At 37.2% G+C, this 24235-nt stretch overlaps 1 pseudogene; it reads right to left on the reverse strand.

Annotated features, from left to right (window-relative positions):
* LOC114420745 overlaps positions 1 to 17264 on the reverse strand; it is a 33199-nt pseudogene extending 15935 nt beyond the window's left edge.
* Positions 17265 to 24235: the final 6971 nt, after the last annotated feature.

Consider the following 24235-nt stretch of genomic DNA (forward strand, 5'->3'; position numbering starts at 1 on the left):
GGGCGCAGTGCCCCATGTGTGCAGTTAAGAAGACGATATGGATCTTTCGACTTCCCACGACAAAAGACGAGACCCACATACAATGCATGTGTGACGGCATGATGCAGATGCGCAAAAGCGCAACAGGGGGATGCACAAAGTACGACAATATCCATAAATAATTACAAGCAAAGGCGTATATGACATTTAGGACTACATGCATGGCAGTGTTTAAAATGGCACGCAGCGTGTTTGCTCCGTGCCCCTATTTTAGGGACCTACAGGATAGTATCTAGGGGTCTCTAATAACTATTCCCAATGATTCATAACTCACATAGCCGTTTTCTAGAGGTATCATCACTCAAGATAATAATATTGTGGCGGTATGGAATACCAGCGACAACATATTATAAAGAGAGAAAGCTCTAGACGAGGTTTCACTATTATCAAGCAAGTCAGAGACCTAGCATGATGATAGATTCACCTCCACTCCTTAAATTCCCATGAACCCAGGTATAGGGCCCCTTTTTCACTCAAACCCGTGGGTGCTTAGAATGCAGTGTAAAGAATGTGAAATAGACAACAGTTATTTACATTTTACATAGTTCGAAAAATGCACACACAAAGTTTCATAATTCCACAATTCCTTAAAATAGGCTAACTCACAAAAAGTCCCCAGTGGAGTCGCCAACTGTCGCAACATGCCCTTTTGCGGGCGTGCGAGGCGAGGCTCACGGGTGCACTTTCCAAAAGGAGGAAAGATGCGTGGAGTCGCCACCAACGTTTATTTGTGGAAAACGTCGGAAAAACCGAAGGAAACCGGTCAAAAATGAAAATTCTAAGTTCGGGAGTTGTATTTACGTTTGAGGAAGGTATTAGCATCTCTCACGTTTGTCTTAAGGGACAACAACCTATTTTTCAGAATTGTGGAAATTGTATTACCTTAACTTTTATTTCTTTTTATTTTTTGAGGTCGACAAAAGCGGGGCTTTTGCTCCTACGTACCCTCTATCGAAGAGGAAATCAGACCTACGTAGTTCTTTCTTAAGGGTGAATCAAACGATTCTTTTTACTTGGAAGGTGATCATTTTAAGGCGTTGGACCTTAAAAATGATCCATTTACTTGATAAGGAAAACTGAGATGATAAACCTTCAAACCCTTTTTAGTGATTTTTTGTGGACGAGCTTGACTAGGCGAATTGTTTTTTAGCGTTAGTTTCACTTTAGTTACTAGTCAATTCAATTAAGAATGAGAAATCCCAAAGAGAAAGCGTCCGATTGATTTTTCGCTTTATTTTACTAAAAGGTATTTTTTTATTATTATATTATTATTTTACCTCTTTTTTGATTTCCAACGTGGTTACGGCACGACCGAACGGTCGGAATTCATTTTAACGGAAATTAACGGATATTACAAATCAAATGTTCGGTGGATATTAATTTTATTTTTTGATTAGGCGAGAAATGACTTAAATAAATGATTGAAGCATGTCAAAAGGGGGTACGGAAAGTAAATGAAACGAGAATAAAAGTACACAAAACAAACGGGGACCACCACGGGTACATAGAATGAATTGAAAAGCTCAATTTGGAAACTTACCCGTTGAAGAACGAAGAACGAATGAAGAACGGTGAATAACGGAGGAAACCCTTCACGAATTTGCTTACGGAAACATCTCGGAAGCATTACGGAAGCACCTCGGCTTGGACTTTCTTCACGGAAACAATTTTTTTCACCCAAAACAGCTGAAATACATCACCAGGGGGATCCGGGATCCTTAGAACAACCCCCTTCAGCCTATTTATAGGAAAAAGGGGGAGGAGGCTTGGACTTTCTTCACGGAAACAATTTTTTTCACCCAAAACAGCTGAAATACATCACCAGGGGGATCTGGGATCCTTAGAACAGCCCCCTTCAGCCTATTTATAAGAAAAAGGGGGAGGAGGTTGCTGCCCAGCTCGCCTGGGCGAGCTGGGTTACTTCCGGAAGGGGGAGGAAGCAACCCAGCTTCAAAAAATCATTCTGGAAGGCCCAATTCAAAATTTTGAAATTGCTATTTGCACCCCCCCAATTTTGATAAGTATACCCCCCTTCTTTCGTAATTTACGGAAAAGTTACGGAAGCCTTACGCAAGCATATAGGACTTGATTTTCTTCTTTTTTTCTCTTCCCTCTCACCCGTATTAAGTGAAATATGCTTATTTAGGGTTATGAGAATTTTACGGAAGCATTACGGGTGTCCCGGAAGCCCCAGAATCCCATTTTTTAACAAAACGGGGGAGGTGGTTGCCACCTAGCTCGCCCAGGCGAGCTAGATTGCTTCCACCTTAAGCAAGAAATGGCCCAGAAACCCCTAGAAGGGCCCAGATTCAAAAATTACTATATGCACCCCCTATTTTACTAAATACACCCCTTTGCCCCTTTTTTGGCGATTCTTTTTCCGTAATGTTACGAAACTTTACGAATTTTGTAACGATACTTATTTTCTTTCCGTAAGGTTACGAATCCTTACGGATTATGTATTTACTATTTGTTAGCTTTCGAAGAAGTTACGGAAACTCACGGATTGCGTAACAATACTTCCTTTTGATTTCCGGCGCGTCTCGGGACTTCGCATATTGTGCAACAAAGGGTGCCAAGTATCTTGAAGCGGCCAATCAAAGGTTGCATATCATCAAGTAATAATCCCCGGACAAAATTAGGGTATGACAAATAGGATATCATCAATTACACTTATTCAGGGCAGGGCAGAGTCATCCATGATGCAAGTAATGTCAACAATAACTGGTGTTTTCCAAAATGTCCATTCCATGTGTTTAACTTTAACCCTTACAACTTATCAAATAATCAACTAGAATTCAGAACCATCTCACAACATTAAAGACTTAATTATCTAAATAGCACTACAGTACATACAGATGAGATTCAGACCTTCCTGTCTTTATCTCTTGGTTCTACTACATGCTCATCTCTGTACCTCAGGTTCAAGAGAGCAATGCCTGGGGTTGGCTTATCCACCCAAATTGAGAACCTCCAAATAAGAAACTCAAGGAAAGCATCAAGCTCAACTTCATACTGAAATAACATTCCTAGCTAATCCCAAAACACATAAAAGAAATTTGAAAGATGTTCAAAACAATTTCCAAATTGGTAGCAAAATTACCACACACATTCCTTTCACACAACAATTACTACTGTAAGTATTTCATAACAATACCTTCATTAATGAAAACACTTTAACCAATTATTCTTTCAACATGGATGACATTTAAATGTCCAATCTCGCTGCATCAACTTGGTTAACTCTTAATATAGAAATTGGAAGAGTCTGCTGCTGAAAACCCAACACGAACAATTCCTTAATCAACACGAACAACTTCATCTGACTCACAAAATAAATTTTCCTTGAATATCAGTTCACAGTGAAAGATTTCTGCTTTACTTCGATCCTTTGTGGCTTTTAATTTCGCCAGGAGATCCCCAATATATTTCTTTTCATCTAACCCAATGTACTCCTCTATGTAACAATAAAAGGAGCTATTAGGCAATTAACTACAACTTGATTATAATATAACAAAAACAAGGAGAGGAAAAAAGACATGCCATTCCCAAGATCAGGTTCTTTGGAGCCAGTAACAACTTTACAACATTCAAATAGACTAAAGCTAGAGTATGGTGACAGTTTTAGGAGCCCTGCAAGTTCCTGGAGGTAAGGAATAAAAGGATATAAACTTTGTAGTATAAAGTATAAACACAAGTGTTTGAGGTATGAAGAACTTAAAACAAAAGTGAACAAATAAACATCATATAGCATCCCTTTAAGAAAATTAACTTAATTAACCAAATACATTGTTCTATTTATCAAACAAGTTTAAGAACATAATGCTGCAATTTAGGAAGGTTATTAGAACTTGTGAGATTACCAATGGCAGCTGGAATTGGCTGAGTGAGCCATTAGAATTTAAAGATGTGGAATTGAATCCAACTTTGTTATCTTACAAGATATTAGTAGCATTAAGAATATAGGGATTGCACAAACATATGAACATATGATACTCAAAACATAGTCCAAATGGGAAGTACAAAAGATCCTAGTTAGGCTAAATGAAGCAAACAACCCTTACAGAAAAACAAGCCATTCTAAATTTCTAATTCTAACTGGGATATGACCAGTGAAACCACAATTTATAAGAAGTTTGCAGAATAAAATAATAAAATGCATTGTTAGAGTTGTTTGGTCAAACACTCATACTTAATCACAATTGAGTTATGATCTTAAAATTCTTAACGACATTCAATATCATTTTACAAGTTTCTCAATTTTCTCAAGTTTCCAATGTCACTAGGAAGTGGTCCAGTTAATTTCTTATTGTAAGACAAATCCCTGCAAAGGAAAAATCAATAACAAAGCACAAAGTCACCACTTTATGAAAAACGGTTTCGTATGCTCACATCAGGGATGTTGTAAATGAAAATGAAATGAGGACTTCATGCAATACAATAGATAATGGCCATACATAATTAGTTTTCAGGATGCTTAGTCCTCAACATTATTTTGATATATACTCCACAAGTTCAGGAGACAAATTAAGATATTTGATCATTGATAAGCACTAGAGTAGAAAATTTACAAAATCAGAAATTTAGATAGTGATCCAATATCTGAAGTAAGCTGGCCAGATAAATCCATGCCTGCTAATGATCTGAAATACTAGCAACCAAGTTAATCTCAAAGAAGACAATTCAAGAGAAGGTATCAATTTTGCAAGAAATTAAAACTTCAAAGTACATGGAGGTAATGCATGAATTGGTATACTCAATGCCATCCCAACCAACACCACAAGGATTTGAACCCACTCAATTAGGTGGTGTGTTCTGCCATTCATTCACTAGAGCCAGCAAAGCACCGACTGCATCAGAAATTAGAAAGCCAATCAAATACATATTGAATCTTCATACAAAAATTGTTACAAAAGGTAAGAGTCAAAGTATATAAAATATATACTGCAGGTAAAGGACATTAAACATACAAGATAGAAGCATATTTATTCCCTCAAAGAACTAAAGAAACATGGAAATAACGCCAACAATAGAACCAAAGACTAACATAACAAAGAGGGAAACAATGCAAAAGCAACGTAAGATAAGCATCAAAATGAACTTTACCCCAACCCCATTGGACCAACATATTCCATGCCACGAGGGAATGACTATAGGAAAGGTAAGTTGCTTTCTACCCCCTATAGAACCTTTTTTCTAAATTTTGGAGCCACAAATTTTTGAGGCACTGGTGCTAATCTTGTTTCCCTCATTTCACGAACCCTACGAGAAAAGTCTTGACACATGCGATTATCGCATACCTCAGCCTAGTATGCATGCTTCCAATGACTAACCTCCTCACCATCACAGGTGCAATCATCTTTGTGCATTGGTCTTTCGGCTGCGGTGGCTTTGGTTCTGGAGCCTGATGTAGCTCCATGTGGAGCTTGTAGGCCTTGGATCTTCTTCATCAATGGAGTCCTTTTCTTCTTAAAGATCAATGATAGCGGAATGGAGAAGGAGGAAAGGTGATTAGAGATGTCACCTCAAGGAGAAGATGAGTTAAGAACAAGCTCACCGCCATAGGAAGCCATGGATAAGAGCTTGAAGATAGGAGAAGATAAGTGGAGGGAGAAGGAGAGAAGGAGCACGAAATTTTATGCCTCAAATGAGGTCTAACTTTGAAGTTTAATTCTCAAATTGTCAAAGTTGAAAAAATGCACACAAAAGGCCTCTATTTATAGCCTAAGTGTCACACAAAATTGGATGCAAATTTGAATTTCTATTCAAATTTCACTTGAATTTGAATTTGAATTTGAATTTGTGGAGCCAAAATTTCACTAATTATGATGAGTGAATTTTAGCTATGGTTCAGCCCACTATTCCAAGATCAAGTCTAAGATTCTCCACTAAGTGTGCTTAGGTGTCATGAGGCATGTAAAGCATGAAGCACATGCGCGAAGTGTGACTATATGATGTGGCAAAGGGATATAGCAAGTAAATGCTCACCTCCCCCTTAGGATGGTACAAAATGTAATTGGATTGAGCTTCTCCCAAATTAATTAAATTTCTCTCCCAACACACACATCAAATAGTGCTTAATGCATGTGAAATTACAAAACTACCCCTAATACAAAACTAGTCTACGTGCCCTAAAATACAAGGGCTGAAAAATCCTACATTATTTGGGGACCCTCCCTACACTATGGATCCCTAAATACAAGGCCCAAAAATAATGAAATCCTAATCTAATATGTACAAAGATAAGTGGGTTCATACTTAGCCCATGGGCCCAAAATCTACCATAAGGCTCATGAGAACCCTAGGGCCTTCTCCTTCATCTCTGGCTCAATCTTCTTGGAGTCTTCTATCTAATACCCTTGGGGTAGGATTGCATCATCCCCTCCCCCTTGAAAAGGATTTGACCTCAAATCTAGAGGTTCTTGAAGCTCTAGGCTTCTTCCCTCAATACTTGTAAAAAGAATAAAAACATTTATATTAGTGGTGTTTGGTATGTTGGAGTAGGGTAAGGTCTGAAAACCCCTTTCCTAGGCATCTTCCCATAAGGGAACATGGTTCCTCACCAACTCAATGAGTGGTGCTACAAGTATAGAAAAATATGGGACAAACCTTTTGTAAAAGTTTGTTTAGTCATGGAAGCCCCAAATTTTCCTTATACTTGGTGGAGTGGGCCACTCTGTAATGACCTTTATTCTCTTAGGATCCGTGGGAACCCCTTGATCACTATTTAAAAAATTAAGTAATGCAATAAAACATGCCTTTTTCTGTATTTTCATGTTCATTACTCCTACCAAAACGTACGACAAACCTAAGGTGACCCATATGAGCACCTAGGTTTGTATTGAAACCAAAAATAACAACAAACCTACCTAAAGTGTCCCTATGTATGTGAATCATGAAGATGTTGGATGCATGGGTGATTTTACAAAAGAGGGTTACACCACTCAACACATTCATCATACCACCTAACATAGGGATTCAATGCCTCATGATACTTATTTTGGGCACCAACAAAGCATAAGGATTTAAGCTCTTACGAACCAAACCCTCATCCAAGAACTCTTTTACTTGAGGAATAACCTCAAGCTCAAGAGGTTTGGTAGTGCTAACAAGTGTTCTTTTACAAAGGAGAATATGTGGAGGTTGCCTAAGAAGGGAAGCTTTTTTAATGTTTGTATTTATTGCAAAATGACTTTCCTTCTTAGCTAATCTCTTGGAGGAGACACTTACCTCCTTACACTCCTCCTTAACCATTAAAGGTTGTTCTTCTTTTCATTTTCTATTCTTTTGCTTATCCCTTTAAGTTTTATTTGTACTTGATCTTTAGCTACCTGGGAAGGTGTTTGAGGATGCAACACAAATTTAGTGCCAAGATGGGTGAGGGTAATCTCATTAGTTAGGCCATTGTAAATTATCTTCCTATCAAATTGCCATGGCCTTTCTAAGAGAATATGCCCTTCCTCCATGGGAACTATATCACAATTAACTTCATCCTTATATGTCCCAATGGAGAAAGGTACCTTCACTTGTTGGTTAACTATCATTTCCCCTTGCTCATTGAGCCATTGAAGTTTATAAGGTTTTGGGTGGGGAATGATAGTGAGGTTCAACTTGGAAACTAATCTTGTGCTACAATAATTGCAAAAGATTCAATATCCACAATGAGAGAACAAGTTTTATCTAAAATTTTGCATCTTGTATGAAAGATGTTCTCTCTTTGGGATTGAGATAGATCACAAGATTGACCTCCAAGTAGCCTTCTAACCACTAGGAGGTCACCTTATTCATGGGGGTAGACTTCCTCAATAGACTCTTCACCCCTTACTTCATCTTCACTTCCACTAGAGGAAGGGGAAGAAGTAGTCTCCTCTTGACTACAATAAATGTTTTGACCCCTCATAATCATGGTTTCCTTGCTTGGAAACTAGTCTTAGGGGTGGATTTATCTATGGTCTTACCCTTAACTTCCTTGGGTTTTGAAGGTGCAGCCCCCAAAATTCCTTGGGTTGGTCCTTCCTTGGATAAAAGTGAAGGCCACAAGATTTTGAAGAAGACTTTCTTTTAAGTTGTTGCTCCACTCTTATACAAAGTTGGATTAACTCATCTAGGTCCCTATATGAATGGAGTTCAACCTTGTCCCTCACTTCCATATTAAGCCCACTAAGGAACCTAGCTATGCTTGTTGTTTCCTCCTCCCTAAGTCCATCTCTTAAAAGGAATAGTTCCATTTTATTTCTATATTCTTCAACACTCATACTCCCTTGTCTAAGCCTTTGGAGCTTGTCCAAAAGCTCTCTTTCATAGTAGGGGGAATGCGCCTCTTCCTAAGGGCACTCTTAAGATCATTCCAATACTCTACTGGAGGATCCCCAATAATCTAACAAGGGAAGTCCACCAATAGAGGGCATACTCTTGAAAGCTAAGGGTAGCCAATGAAACTTTTCTCTCTTCGCTAATATGATGGCAAGCAAAGAGTTGTTCAACCTTCATTTCCCAATCTAGGTAGATCTCAACATTATCTTTCCCATGGAAATATGGAAGGCTAATGTTAACCTCTTGAGGTCTTCTATCCTTTTCTCTTCTTTGGGAGTGATTTTTAGTATGTGACCTATGATGCCCTCTATAATAGTCGCTAAGTTCTTCACTTAAACTCTTGCAAGAGTCATGACTACTATAGGAGACATGATTTTCTCTTTTCATTTCTTTCATTATTTTTTTTCTTTCTTCCTCTCTTATGTTCTCTCTTTCATCTTGACTTATTTCTTCCACTCTTTTTTTTCCTTTTTATTTTCTCTCTTGTTTTTCTTTCTATAATTTAAGGAATTTCAAGTCAATGAGATTCAAGAAAAAATAAAGCAAAAGGACAGCACCACAAGCCAAGGTGGAACATAAAGGAAGTCCTAGAATGGCACTAGATTAGATTGGCAAATTAAAAACAATAATCAAAGAAAAATTCTAGTTATGTCAATTTAGAAACACATATAAAAGATTAAAAACTCCAAGGAGTCAAATAGGATTGTAATACAACTCAAAATAATGAACAATTTTCAAGCAAATCAAGCATACACATTTTTTGTTGTTGTTCCGGACGTGTATTTTGATGTTAATCTTTATCTCCTTTTCTTGCTCATTTCTTTTTCTTTTTTGTTCATTCCTTTTCCATTGTTTTTTTCAAGATGTCTATTTTAGCCATGGAGGAGTTAAGAAGACAGTGTGCCAAAACTGGCAGCAACCAGAATTTCAACCTAGAAATCAAGAGTAGTGTTTATGTTGCTTAAGGCTTGGATAGTTACAATTTGTGTTTTCTTATGCTCAATTGTCTTGAATAACACAATTCAAGAGAGCTTAAGACTTATCTTGATTCACAAATCCAGCCACAACTCAGCACCACAACTCAATTTCTTCATAGGCATCATATAGGAAACTTAGAAAACAAAAAAAAAGGGTTCAACAACAAGACTACTTCTAGAAATTGATTTAGAACATGTTATGAACTAAATAACATGCATGAATTAGACTCAAAATTCAAATTATAGGCTAAGAATTGCAAGAATACATGAACAAATGTATCTAGAATTCAATCAACAAAATCAAACTTGAACATAAACTTAGAACATAATGTGACAATTATTATGACTAAACATGACTCTAAGACAACATGAATGAAGTGATTTACACTTAGATTTTTGTGTTTTCTTTTCTAATCAATATTTTGTAATAAAATTGAAATCTAAAGTTTTAGCACTAGAAGATTATGACTGAAAAATGATAGAACCTAAAATCAACACAAAAACATGATTCAAGAGTAGATCTATAAAATTTGAACCATAGAAATGCAAGAACAAGTGTAGATCTAAGATTTAATCGGTTTTTTTTTAATCTATTCTAAACAGCACCAAACCACAAGACAATGGAGGAGATATATGGAGAAGATGATGAAGAACAAGAAATTAAAGTGAATTGATCGAACAAAAAGATAGAGGAAGCAAAAGAGCATCACCTAGATGAAGATGCTCTGATACCACATGATGTAGCTCTATGTAAAGCTTGTAGGCCTCAGAACTTCTTAATCAATGGTGTCCTTTGCTTCTTGATGATCAATGACAGAAGAATGGAGAAGGAGGAAAGGTTATTAGAGACATCACTTCAAGGAGAAGATGAGTCACGAACATGCTTACCACCATTGGAAGCCATGGATAAGACCTTGAAGGTAGGAGAAGATGAGTGAAGGAAGAAGGTGATGTAGCTCCATGTGGAGCTTGTAGGCCTTGGATCTTCTTCATTAATGGAGTCCTTTTCTTCTTTAATATCAATGTAAGTGGAATGGAGAATAAAGAAAGGCGATTGGAGACGCCACTTCAAGGAGAAGATGAGTCAAGAACAAGCTTACCACCATAGGAGGCTATGGATAAGAGCTTGAAGGTTGGAGAGGATGAGTGGAGGGAGAGAGAAGGAGACACGAAATTTATGCCTCAAATGAGGTTTGAACTTTGAAGTGTAGTTCTCAAATGATCAAGGTTGAAAAAATGCACACACAATGCCTTCATTTATAGCCTAAGTGTCACATAAAATTGGAGGGAAATTTGAATTCTATTCCAATTTAACTTGAATTTGAATTTGTAGAGCCAAATTTGGAGCCAAAATTTCACTAATTATGATTAGTGAATTTTAGCTATGTTTCAGCCCACTAATCCAAGATCAAGTCCAAGATTCTCCACTAAGTGTGCTTAGGTGTCATGAGGCATGTAAAGCATGAAGGACATGCACAAAGTGTGACCATATGATGTGGCAATGGGGTGTAGCAAGCAAATGCTCACCTCCCCCTTAGGAAGGTCCAGAATTTAATTGGACTGGGCTTCTCTATATTCAATTAAATTTCTCTCCCAACACACACATCAAATAGTGCACTTAATGCATATGAAATTACAAAACTACCCCAAATACAAAAACTAGTCTAAGTGTCCTAAAATATAAGGGTTGAAAGATCCTTCATTACTAGGATACCCTCCCTACACTATGGAGCCCTAAATAGAAGGCCCAAAAATAATGAAACCCTAATCAAATATGTACAAAGATAAGTGGGCTCATACTTAGCCCATGAGCCCAAAATCTACCCTAAAGCTCATGAGAACCCTAGGGCCTTCTTATACATCTCTGGCCCAATTTTCTTGGAGTCTTCTATCTAATGCCCTTGGGTGGTAGGATTGTATCATTCCCTCCCCCTTCAAAAGGATTTGACCTCAAATCCAGAGGTTCTTTAAACTCTGGGCTTTTTCCCTCAATACCTGTAAAAAGAATAAAAACATTTATATTAGTGGTGTTTGGTATGTTGGAGTAGGGTAAGGTCTGAAAACCCCTTTCCTGGGCATCTTCCCATAAGGGAACATGGTTCCTCACCAACTCAATGAGTGGTGCTACAAGTATAGAAAAATATGGGACAAACCTTTTGTAAAAGTTTGTTTAGTCATGGAAGCCCCAAATTTTCCTTATACTTGGTGGAGTGGGCCACTCAGTAATGACCTTTATTCTCTTTGGATCCATGAGAACCCTTTGATCACTATTTAAAAAATGAAGGAAAGTAATGCAATAAAACATACCTTTTTCTACATTTTCATGTTGATTATTCCTACCAAAAAGTACGACAAACCTAAGGTATCCTATATCAGCACTTAAGTTTGTATTGAAACTAAAAATAAGAACAAACCTACCTAAAGAGTCCCTATGTACACAAATCATGAAGATGTTGGGTGCATGAGTGATTTTACAAAAGAGGGTTGCACCACTTAACACATTCATCATACCACCTATTTTAGGGATTTGGTGCCTAATAATACCTATTTGGGACACCAACAAAGCACAAGGATTTAAGCTCTTATGAACCAAACCCTTATCTAACAACTCCTTTACTTGTGGAATAACCTCAAGCCCAAGAGGTATGGCAGTGCTAAGGGATGTTTCCCTTGATACGAGAAGGTAGAAAGATTGTTTAAGAAGGAGTGCTCTTTTGATATCACCTTTTATTGCAAAATGATTTTCATTCTTAACAGTCTTCTTGGAGGAATCTTTTTCCTCGTTTTCCTTCCCCTTGGCCTTTAAAGACAAGGCCTTACTATCCTTCTTTTTCTTTTGATTTTCTAGTTTTTCTTCCTCATCCCTCTTATCTTTCATAGTTATTTGATCTTAGGCCACCTGTGAAGGTGTTTGAGGATGCAACTCAAATTTAGCGCCAAGATGGGTGAGGGTAATCTCATGAGTTAGGGCATTATAAATGATCTTCCTATCAAATTGCCATGGCCTTCCAAAAAGAATATGCCCTGCCTCCATGGGAACTATGTCACAATTAACTTCATCCTTATATGTCCCAATGGAGAAAGGTACCTTCACTTGTTGGTTAACTATCATTTCCCCTTGCTCATTGAGCCATTGAAGTTTATAAGCTTTTGGGTGGGGAATGATAGTGAGGTTCAACTTGGAAACTGATCTTGTGCTACAACAATTGCAACAAGATTCACTATCCACAATGAGAGAACAAGTTTTATCTAAAATTTTGTATCTTGTATGAAAGATGTTCTCTCTTTGGGATTGGGATAGATCACAAGATTGACCTCCAAGGAGCCCTCTAACCATTAGGAGGTTACCTTCTTCATGGAGGTAGACTTCCTCACTAGACTCTTCACCCCTTACTTCATCTTCACTTCCACTAGAGGAAAAGGAAGAAGTAGTCTCCTCTTGACTACTATAAATGTCTTCACCCCTCATAATCATGGTTTTCTTTGTGGGGAATTTGAGGCATTGTGACCTCTCCCAAGACACTTGAAGCATTTAATGTTGCTAGTCCTTTCTTGGGAACTAGTCTTAGGGGTGGATTTTGATGCAAGCTCCATTGGAGCTTGTAGGCCTAGGATCTTCTTCATCAATGGATTCCTTTGCTTCTTGGAAGATGAATGGCAGTGGAATGGAGAAAGGGAGAGAGAGAGGAGATGCCACTTCAAGGAGAAGATGAGTCTAGAAGAAGCTCACCACCATAGGAGGCCATGGATAAGAGCTTGGAGGAAGAAGGAGATGAATGAAGGGAGAGGGAGAGAAGAGCACGAAATTTTGTGCTCTAAATGAGCTTTGAAATCTGAAGTTTAATATTCAAATAATCAAAGCTTCCAAAAAAATGCACACACATGACCTCTATTTATAGCCCAAGTGTCACACAAAATTGGAGGGAAATTCAAATTTCACTTGAATTTGAAATTGAATTTGTGGAGCCAAACTTTGGAGCCAAAATTTCACTAATTATGATTAGTGAATTTTAGTTATGGTTCAGCCCACTAATCCAAGATCAATTCCAAGATTCTCCACTAAGTGTGCTTAGGTGTCATGAGGCATGAAAAGCATGAAGGACATGCACAAAGTGTGACTATATGATGTGGCAATGGGGTGTAGTAAGCAAATGCTCACCTCCCCCTCTAAAATTTAATTGGATTGGGCTTCTACCAATTCAATTAAATTTATTTCCAACCACACACATCAAATATCCACTTAGTGCATGTGAAATTACAAAACTACCCCTAATACAAAAACTAGTCTAGGTGCCCTAAAATACAAGGGCTGAAAAATCCTATATTTCTAGGGTACCCTACCTACATTATGGAGCCCTAAATACAAGGCCCAAAAATAATGAAACCTTAATCTAATATTTACAAAGATAAGTGGGCTCATACTTAGCCCATGGGCCCGAAATCTACCCTAAGGCTCATAAGAACCCTAGGGCCTTCTCTTGCATCTCTGGCCCAATCTACTTGGAGTTTTCTATCCAATGCCCTTGCGGGGTAGGATTGCATCAGTTTTCCCCATGGTCTTACCCTTATCTTCCATGGGTTTTGAAGGTACAGCCCAAAATTCCTTGGGTTTGGTCCTTCCTTGGATAAAAGTGAAAGCCATAAGATTTTGAAGAAGACTTTCTTTTAAGTTGTTGCTCCACTTTTATACAAAATTAGACTAGCTCATCTAGGTCCCTATATGGAAGGAGTTTAGCCTTGTCGCTCACTTCCATATTAAGCCCACTAAGGAACCTAGCTATGCTTGTTCTTTCCTCCTCCCTAAGTCCAGCTCTTAAAAGGAGCAGTTCCATTTGTTGTCTATATTCGTCAACACTCATACTCCCTTCTCTAAGCCTTTGGAGCTTGTCCATAAGCTCCCTTTCGTAGTGGAAGGGAATGTGCCTCTTCCTAAGGGCACTCTTAAGATCATTCCAATACTCTACTGGAGGATCCCCAATAATCTAACAAGGGAAGTCCACCAATAGAGGGCATACTCTTGAAAGCTAAGGGTAGCCAATGAAACTTTTCTCTCTTCGCTAATATGATGGCAAGCAAAGAGTTGTTCAACCTTCATTTCCCAATCTAAGTAGGCCTCAACATTATCTTTTCCATGGAAATTTAGGAGGCTAATGTTAACCTCTTGATGCCTTCTATCATTTTCTCTTCTTTGGGAATGATGTTTAGTATGTGAACTATGGCGCCCTCTATAATAGTCGCTATGACTCTTGCAAGAGTCATGACTACTATATGAGACATGTTTTTCTCTTTTCTTTTCTTTCATTATGTTTCTTCTTTCTTCCTCTATTATTTGTTCTCTGTTATCTTGATTTATTTCTACCCTCTCTTTTCCTTTTTCTTTTCTTTCTAGTTTTTATTTCTATAACTTGAGGGAACTCAACTCATCTAAGATTCTAGATAAAGGATCCTTATGACTAGTACCCTCACCATTAACACTAGATGAATGATGACTCATGTTGGTTCCTAAGTTGAGGTTCTTTGTTGTTGGGGGTTTGTAAAAGGTAAAAACTAGGGTTCAAAAGAACTCAAGATAAGCGTGATAAGCAAGAAGAAAGTATTATGTAATTATAAGATAAACAAGGTGTGACTAGTAAAGCAAATAAGAGCAAGAAATTAAAGTGCAAGCAATGTAACCTAGGCAGATCCAAGGAGTGCATGGATGACCATATTTAAGGTTCCCAACAAAACACTCACTATCCTAAGGGAAAATTGCCTAAAATTATTACACAAAAATGGAAGTTTGGTAACCTATTGCAGGCTCCCAACACACTTCCACTGAAAGGCATTTTTATTACAAAACTTGAACACAATGAAGGTAAGTAAATTGCCAATTACAAAATTACAAAATGGTCCTCAATTTTGGTGGTTGTTGTCTCTTTGGTGATTCACTCAATTTGGAGTGTTTCTTAGTCCAATAGCTTTTAAGGTGGTTGGCCCCTTTCTTCTTGACTTAAATTCTTCAAGGGATGACACTAATCCTCCTTTCCAATTCCCTTTATGGCAACTCACAAACAAGGAAACAAAGAGACAAGCAATAATCAAAGAACAAAAAAATTAAATGAAAGTTAAACCAATAGAGTTTTAACAAGACAAATTTTCAAGGATCATTCAACAATTAAAGCAATGAAAAGCACATAAAAGCAAGCTAGGACTCAAAGAGAAACCTAGAATGACTCTAGAGTAGAGTAGAAAACTAAAAAAAAAAGACTCAAGAAACCTCTAGTTTTGGCACTTGTTTTCACACTAACTTTCAATTGAAATATCATAACTAAGATTGGTATAAAATAGACACCAATTATAGAACAAATTTTGAGCCATACAACAAGCACACTTCCTTTTCACTTTTATATTTCTGGACACTAATTTTCCTGCCAAAGTGTATGATTTTTATTATTTTTTACATTTATCCAAATCACTTTGTTCTTTGTTTCGAATTTTTTTCCAGATGTCTACAAAATTCAGTAAAAATTTCAGCTCAAAATTCGTAGTGACCAATTCCCAGTAATATTTACAAGTTCGTATGTTCAAGCTTCCAGCACCAGCGATTTCAACCTAGAATTCAATAAACCAAAATCAAAATTCAACACAAACTTAAAACATAATGTGACAATTATTATGACTAAACATGACTCTAAGACAACATGGATTAAGTGATTTACACTTAGATTTTTGTGTTTTTTTTCTAATCAATATTTTGGAAGAAAATTTAGATCTAAAGGTTTATCACAAGAAGATTATAACTAAAAACTGATAGAACCTAAAATCAACAAAAAACATGACTCAAGAGCAAATCTATAAAATTTGAACCATAGAAATGCAAAAACAAGTGTAGATCTAAGATTTAATCGGTTTATTTTTTTAATCTACTCTAAACAGAACCAAAAAACAAGACAATGGAGGATGTACATGTAGAATAATATGAAGAACAAAGAATTAAAGTGAATTGACCGAACAAAAAGATAGAGGAAGCAAAAGAACATCACCTAGACGAAGATGCTCTTGATACCACATGATGTAGCTCCATGTGGAGCTTGTAGGCCTTGGATCTTCTTCATCAACGGAGAAGGAAGAAAAGTGATTGGAGATGCCACTTCAAGGAGAAGATGAGTCAAGAACAAGCTCACCACCATAGGAGGCCATGGATAAGAGCTTGAAGGTAGGAGAAGATTAGTGGAGGGAGAGAGAGAAAGACAAACAAAATTTATGCCTCAAATGAGGTATGAACTTTGAAGTTTGATTCTCAAATGATCAAAGTTGAAAAAATTCACACACAAGGCCTCCATTTATAGCCTAAGTGTCACATAAAATTGGAGGGAAATTTGAATTCTATTCAAATTTCACTTGAATTTGAATTTGAATTTGTGGAGCCAAATTTGGAGCCAAAATTTTACTAATTATGATGAGTGAATTTTAGCTATGGTTCAGCACACAAATCCAAGATCAAGTCCAAGATTCTCCACTAAGTGTGCTTAGGTGTCATGAGGCATGTAAAGCATGAAGGACATGCACAAAGTGTGACCATATGATGTGGCAATGGGGTGTAACAAGCAAATGCTCACGTCCCCTTAGGAAGGTCCAGAATTTAATTGGACTGGGCTTCTCCAAATTCAATTAAATTTATCTCCCAACACACACACATCAAATAGTGCACTTAATGCATATGAAATTACAAAACTACCCCTAATACAAAAAAACTAGTCCAGGTGCCCTAAAATACAAGGGCTGAAAGATCCTACATTACTAGGGTGCCCTCCCTACACTATGGAGATGCGAGTTTCTTTGGCAGCTAGATGTAGTTTGCCACTGGCTTTCGGTAATTGGAGGAGGATTTGCCACCATAGTTGACATCTCATTGCCACTCTGGAGTAGCTCGTCTTCATTGTTGTCGCTCGACATCGTTGCGATTTTGTGTGAAGGAAAAAAAAGAGTGGGTATGATTTTAGATCTGAGGGATAAATAGATTTGAAGGAGAAGACAAAAATGGAAATGAAAGGAAACTTTTTGAGTGAGGGGACAAAGAAAAGGTGTATGAGGAGAAAGGAAGACTAAAGGTCAAAATTAGGAGAAGGCCAAGGTGCGCGAGAATGACATTAATTTCAAAGACGGTTTTAAGAAAATCATCTTTGAATACTTGATTTTTTAGATGGTTTTAACAAAATTGTCTTTGAACACTTAATTTCTAAGACGGTTTTTATAAAACCGTCATCGTACATCTCTTGTTATTTATAAAATTGCAACTGCCTTATATATTAAGACAGTTTTGGGAATCATCTTAGAAAGTGTAATGTAAAAACTATTTTCTTGGTAGTGCATCTAATTATAGTGCCCACATTTAAATGTTTAGCTCAACCAAATCATTTGCAAAGTTCAAAATATGGAACAAGATTGTGATTACAAATCTAATCACATAGCAACTTGTCCTCTCATAAAGTGTTTAGCTCTTAAGCTCATGATTTAGCTTGGGTAAGTGTTTCACTCAATTCACATCTTAGAACACCATAGTTCAACTTTGACTTTCATCTCAAGTTAATCAATACATCAAAGACATGTAGAGATCACTAAGGACTTTATTGGCTTGTAACGAGGATTGACCAACAAAGAGTATTGGTTTTTCTAGATATTTCAAAGTAACTTAGAGGAAGGAAAGCATTAGTCTATTCATTTCATTTCATTCACTTCCTACCAATCCTTAGTACCTTTGATTTTCAATTTCATACATACTTTGCTTTGTCCTCAATTTTTTATTTTTTCTTTACTTGGCTTCTTTCTTGTTTTTCTTTATTTCTTTATTTTTTTGGTTTTTATATTTTTCCTTTTTCAATACTTTATAAGAGAGAATAAGGATAACACTTTCAACCTTTGTTCATGTGATAGCTTGTTGGTACCCTTTATGTTGTTCCCTTTGAGTGGTGCATTGCCACTCCAAACTTAAAACTTTTCCCAATTCCTAGACCTATGTTCTCTTATCCTTTAAGTCAAGGGTGATAGCTGATATATAAACATATAAATTTCAAGGTTAGGGAATTAGAAAAGAATACATCAATTAAGCTGAAAGTAAGGTGCAAGGGATAAACAATGTAGGGTAGGCTTTTTGGCTCTTGGCATAACATGCAAACATGGCCTTGATCATTTCATTGCATACAATTGCAATCAATCTACAAGTGATTTAGTCAAAGTCTACCGTGAGTGAAATAAGAGTGTCTCTCAATATATATTTGTATCATTATAAGGATCACTCATTCATCGGGCTAGGTCTACAAGTTGCTTTATTTGCTTTCAATTTTTCATGTCAAACTCATTACACATCTTAATCAAGCAAAATCAGTGGTTTTCACTTTTAGCATTTGAGTTCAACCACACAAAGAATGATTTAAGCACAAAAATTTGTTTTATTTTATGGTGAGTTTGCAAGAAAATGGGGATGCTTCTTAATCACTTATGTTTCCTTATCTTCCTAATAATAAACATATTCCTAAACTACCATACATATACTAAACAACTAAACTAATAAAGTGGAATTAACAAAAAGTAAAAAAGAGGGATAGAGAAGGCTTCACTTGTGGCTGAAGAGCCCTCAACATCTTCTCTTATTCATTGCAGCTTCGCCACCTCCCTGGACAGCGAGTATGTGGTCCTCTAAATGATCTAGCCATTAATAAGGCTACACATGATGAACAAAACTCAAAAAGGTAAGTTAATGCTATGTTACTGAGTGATAAATTTTTTTTGAACTCCAAACTTAAAGCTAAAAACTATCCTAAATGAATGTAATGTAAAATGTAAGAGTTAGAAAGTTGGGTTGCCTCCCAGTAAGTGCTTCTTTAATGTCACTAGCTTGACGCTTTGTATCACTTTAAGGATCTTAGAGCTTGATGACTATGGTGTGTTGTGGGACTTCTCCACCAAGGTAGATCTTTAATCTTTGATCATTAACCAACCAGTTGCGGTCTTTGGATTAGTCCTCTATCTCTATAACTCCATAAGGCTTAATGTCTTTGATATTAAAGGGACCACTCCATCTTAATTTTATTTTATCGAGAAATAAATTTAATCTTGAGCTGTAGAGCAATACTTGTTGTCCGGGCCTGAATTCTCTATGGGGGATCTTTTTTCGTGGTACCTCTTGGTTCTTTCTGTGTAGAGCTTGAATAATTTATATGCGTTGAGGCGCATCTCTTCAAGTTCTTGTAGTTGTATCTTCCTCTTCTCTTTGGATGTTGTAGAGTCAAAGTTGAGGAACTTCATGGCCCGATGAGCTTTTATTTCTAACTCCACTGGTAGGTGACATGCTTTTTTGTACACCTTTTGAAACAGGGAGAGGCCAATGGGTTCTTTGAAGGTTGTTCTATATGCCCATAGGCAATCATCAAGCTTTGAAGTCCAATCCTTACTTGAAGTAGATACGGTCTTTTCTAGTATCCTCTTGATCTCCCTATTTGAAACATCAGCTTGTCCATTTGTTTGCTGATGATAGAATGATGCTACTTTGTGTTGAACATCATAGTGTTAGAGGACCTTTGAGAGTTAAGCATTACAAAAGTCTGTACCTCCATCGCTAATCAAGAGTCTAGGCACTCCAAACCTAGCAAAGATGTTTCTTTTTAAGAACTTAATCACCATCTTTGTGTCATTGGTTGGACTAGCAATCGCTTCCACCCACTTTGAGACATAGTCCACCACTACCAAGATATATTCATTGCCACGCAAAGATGGTAAGGGATCAAAAAAATAAATTCCCCAATAATCAAAGACTTCTACCTCCTACATGCTTTGTAACAGCATTTCATGTCGTCTAGATATGTTGCCGGTTCATTGACAATTGTTGCATGATCATGCATGGTTATGAGCATCTTTGAAAAGTGTAGGCCAATAGAGTCCAGCTTGAAGGATCTTTGCAGTTGTTTTTTCTTCATTGAAGTGGCCTCCATATAGTGAGTTGTCACAATGCCAAAGTATGCTAGCTTGTTCTCACTTTGTTACACATCACCTTAACAAATTGCCAACACCAATACGAAAAAAATAAGGTCATCCCAAACATACCTGATGGCTTCCCAGAAGAACCATTTTCTCTCGTGGAATTGCATACCTTCCGGTGGTTGTCCCGTAGCCTTAAAGTTTTCCATGTCAATGAACCAAGGGTAGTCCTTGTCCTTGATGCTTAGTTCCATGAGTGTCTCATCTGGGAATTCTTCTTTAATCTTCTTTTCTTTCTTGGTGACTTTTTCATTGACCAGTCTCAATAGATGATCAGCTACTAGGTTGTCACACCCTTTTTTGTCTCAAATCTCTAGATTAAACTCTTACACTAGGTTGTCACAATTATATTTGATCCTACAAGATATGATCAAAACTTTTCAAGGGCATAAACCATTGCTAGCATCTCCTTCTCTGTTGTTGCATAATTGATTTGGGCTTCATTTAGTACTTTGTTGGCATAGTAGATAGCATGAAATCTTCCATTCCATTTTTGTCCTAATACTAATCTTATCGCATAGTCACTACCATCACACATTAATTCGAATTCTTGCCCCCAATTGCGAGCCACTATAATTGGTGCGATTACTAGTTTTTTTTTCAAGAGGTCGAAAGCTTGAAGGCATTCTTCACTGAAGTGGAGTGGGTTCTTTTTTACAAGTCAGTTACTGAGGGGTTTGGCAATCTTACAAAAATATTGTATGAACCTTCTATAGAAACCAAAAAGCTTCTTACTCCTTTCATGTCTCAAGGTGGTGGGAGCTTTTCAATTACTTCTATCTTGGCTTGATCTACTTTAATACCTCTTGTTGAAATTTTATGCCCAAGCACTATACCTTTGGTTACCATGAAGTGGAATTTTTGCCAATTAAGCACAAGGTTCTTTTCAATGCATCTTTCTAGGACTCTTTCCAAGTTGTTGAGGCATGACATGAATGAATCTCCAAATATAGGGAAATCATCCATAAATACCTCTATACATTTTTCTACCATGTAAAAAAAATGGCATTCATACACCTTTGGAATGTGGTTGGTGCATTGTAAAGTCCAAAAGAGATTCTCCAATAAGCAAAGACTCCAAATAAGCAAGTGAAGGTTATTTTCTCTTGATCCTTCAGATTAACAAGAATTTGATTATACCCCGAGTATCTATCTAGAAAGCAATAGAAAGCTTGACCGGCTAACCTCTCAAGCATTTGATCCATGAAGGGAAGAGGAAAGTGGTATTTTGTTGTTGCCTTGTTGAGGAGGCAGTAATCGATATACATTCTCCAACTGGTCATGGTCCTTACAGGAATTAGCTCATTCTTGTCATTCTTTATCACTATTATTCTACCCTTGTTGGGGACTACTTGCATGGGGATTACCCATGAACTTTCAAAAATGGCATATATCATTCCAGCTCCAAGAAGCTTCAGTACTTCTTTTCGAACTTCCTCTTTCATCACCAGGCTGAGTCTTCTTTGTGGTTGTGCTACTGGTTTGAAGTCCTCATCATTGTGCATGCAAATAAATGGACATATTCCTTTGAGGTTGAAGATTTGTCATCCTAAGGCTTGTCTGTGCTTCTTTAGTACCTCCACTAGTCTCTTTTCTTCCTCTTTGTGCAATGTGCTACTAATGATGGCTAGTTTCTCATCCTCGCCCTCTAAAAGGACATATTTAAGATGCAAAGGTAAGGGCTTTAATTCCACAATAGGTTTTTATTTAATCAAGGTTCTTGGATCCTCTATTTTATTTTCCAGCACTTCCTTTAAGGAATCTAGGTGCTGGATGCATTCCCCCAGCTCTTCATTATGCTCCGGTGTAAGGTTTTCCATGACATTGGTTAAAGCAAGCTCTAATCGTGTTGGTGTTATGATTTGTGGATTTTTCTCTTATATTACTTCATCAATTATATCCACCTTGAAGCAAGCTCCTTTATTGTTGGGGTGCTTCATAGCTTCATGCACATCAAATGTGATTTCCTCATCATCCACTCGTAAAGTTCATTTGTCCTCTACAACACTGATGACTACATTAGAAGTATTCATGAATGATCTTCCTATAATTAAAGGGACAACAACATCTTCTTTGATATCCATGATGACAAAGTCTATTGATATGGTGAACCTCCCAACTCGTACAAGCATGTTCTCCACTATTCCAAAAGGAAATTTAATGGAATGGTCCGCTAGTTGTATCTTCATGCGTGTTGGCTTCATCACTACCTTTCCAATTTTGTTTAGAAAAGATAATGGCATAGGTTGATGCTAGATCCAAGATCAAGGAATGCTCTTCCTACCGGTAGATTCCCTATTGATATAGGAATAGTAAAACTACCAGGATCACCTAGCTTCTTTGGATTCTCCAAGATGGCACTACAATCCTCTTAAAGAGTCACTATGCCATAGTCTTTCAAACTATTCTTCTTAGTTATGAGATCTTTTAAGATCTTTGAGTATTCCAGCATCATGTCTATGGCATTGGTGAAAAGAATAGTAACATCGAGTGGCTTAATCAAGTCTATAAACTTTCTATATAGTCGTTCTTTGTCTTGCTTTGTTGGTTTGTGAGGATACGACTTCTCACGTGTAATTGCTTGTTTACCCTCTCGTGTTAGTTGGCTATTTGTCTTAATTGGCTCTCGTGCTATTTCTTCAACTATCACATCCTTCTATTGTGTGTCTTCTTTCACTCTGTTGTCTACCTCCATGTCTTTTCTTACTAGCTCTTTATGATGCAATCCTCCCTAGGAAGGGACCAGTCACTAGAGCCATGAGCAAGAGGCTCCAAGAGGACTGGGCTAGAGCTGCTGAAGAAGGCCCTAGGGTTCTCATGAATCTCAGGGTAGATTTATTAGTCCATGGGCCAAGGTTGGGTCCAATTATCTTTGTACATATTAGATTAGGATGTCATTATATTTGGTCCTTGTATTTAGGGCTCCATAATGTAGGTAGGGTCCCCTAGAAATGTAGGATTTTTCATCCCTGGTATTTTAGGGCACCTAGATTGGTTTTTGTATTAGGGATAGTTTTTTAATTTCACAAGCACTAAGTGAATATTTGATGTGTGTGTTGGAAAATAAATTTAATTGAATTGGTAGAAGCCTAATCCAATTAAATTTTAGATGGGGAGGTGAACATTTTCTTACTACACCCCATTGCCACATCATATAGTCACACTTTGTTTTTGTCCTTCATGTTTTACGTGCCTCATGACACCTAAGCACACTTAGTGGAGAATCTTGGAATTGATCTTGGATTAGTGGGCTGAACCATAACTAAAATTCACTAATCATAATTAGTGAAATTTTGGCTCCAAAATTTGGCTCCACAAATTCAAATTCAAATTCAAGTGAAATTTGAATTGAAATTCAAATTTCCCTCTAATTTTGTGTGACACTTAGGCTATAAATAGAGGTCATGTGTGTGCATTTTTTTCAACTTTGATCATTTGAGAATTAAAATTCAAAGTTCAGACTTCTTTAGAGGCAGTAAATTTCGTGCTCTTCTCTTTCTCTCCCTTCATTCATCTTCTTCTACCTTCAAGCTCTTATCCATGGCTTCTAATGGTGGTGAGCTTCTTCTAGACTCATCTTCTACTTGAAGTGGCATCTCCATTCATCTTTCTCCTTCTCCATTCCACTGCAATCAGACCTCAAGAAGCAAAGGAATCCATTGATGAAGAAGATCCAAGGCCTACAAGCTCCACATAGAGCTACATCACTTTAGTTGCTAACCCGTTTCTTGTTGTTACGGTATTGCAGTCAACCTTGTTGGCAATTTCTTTTATTTGCACCACTAACTCCTTTACTTGATCTTTTAAAGAATTTATTACCTCCATGGTGTTCTCGAGGTTGGAGTAGAATGTGCTGCTAAGGTTGATTAAGGCTTCTTCAAATTTTGTAGCGC

Source organism: Glycine soja, chromosome 1, assembly GCF_004193775.1.
Source record: "Glycine soja cultivar W05 chromosome 1, ASM419377v2, whole genome shotgun sequence".
Taxonomy (NCBI): domain Eukaryota; kingdom Viridiplantae; phylum Streptophyta; class Magnoliopsida; order Fabales; family Fabaceae; genus Glycine; species Glycine soja.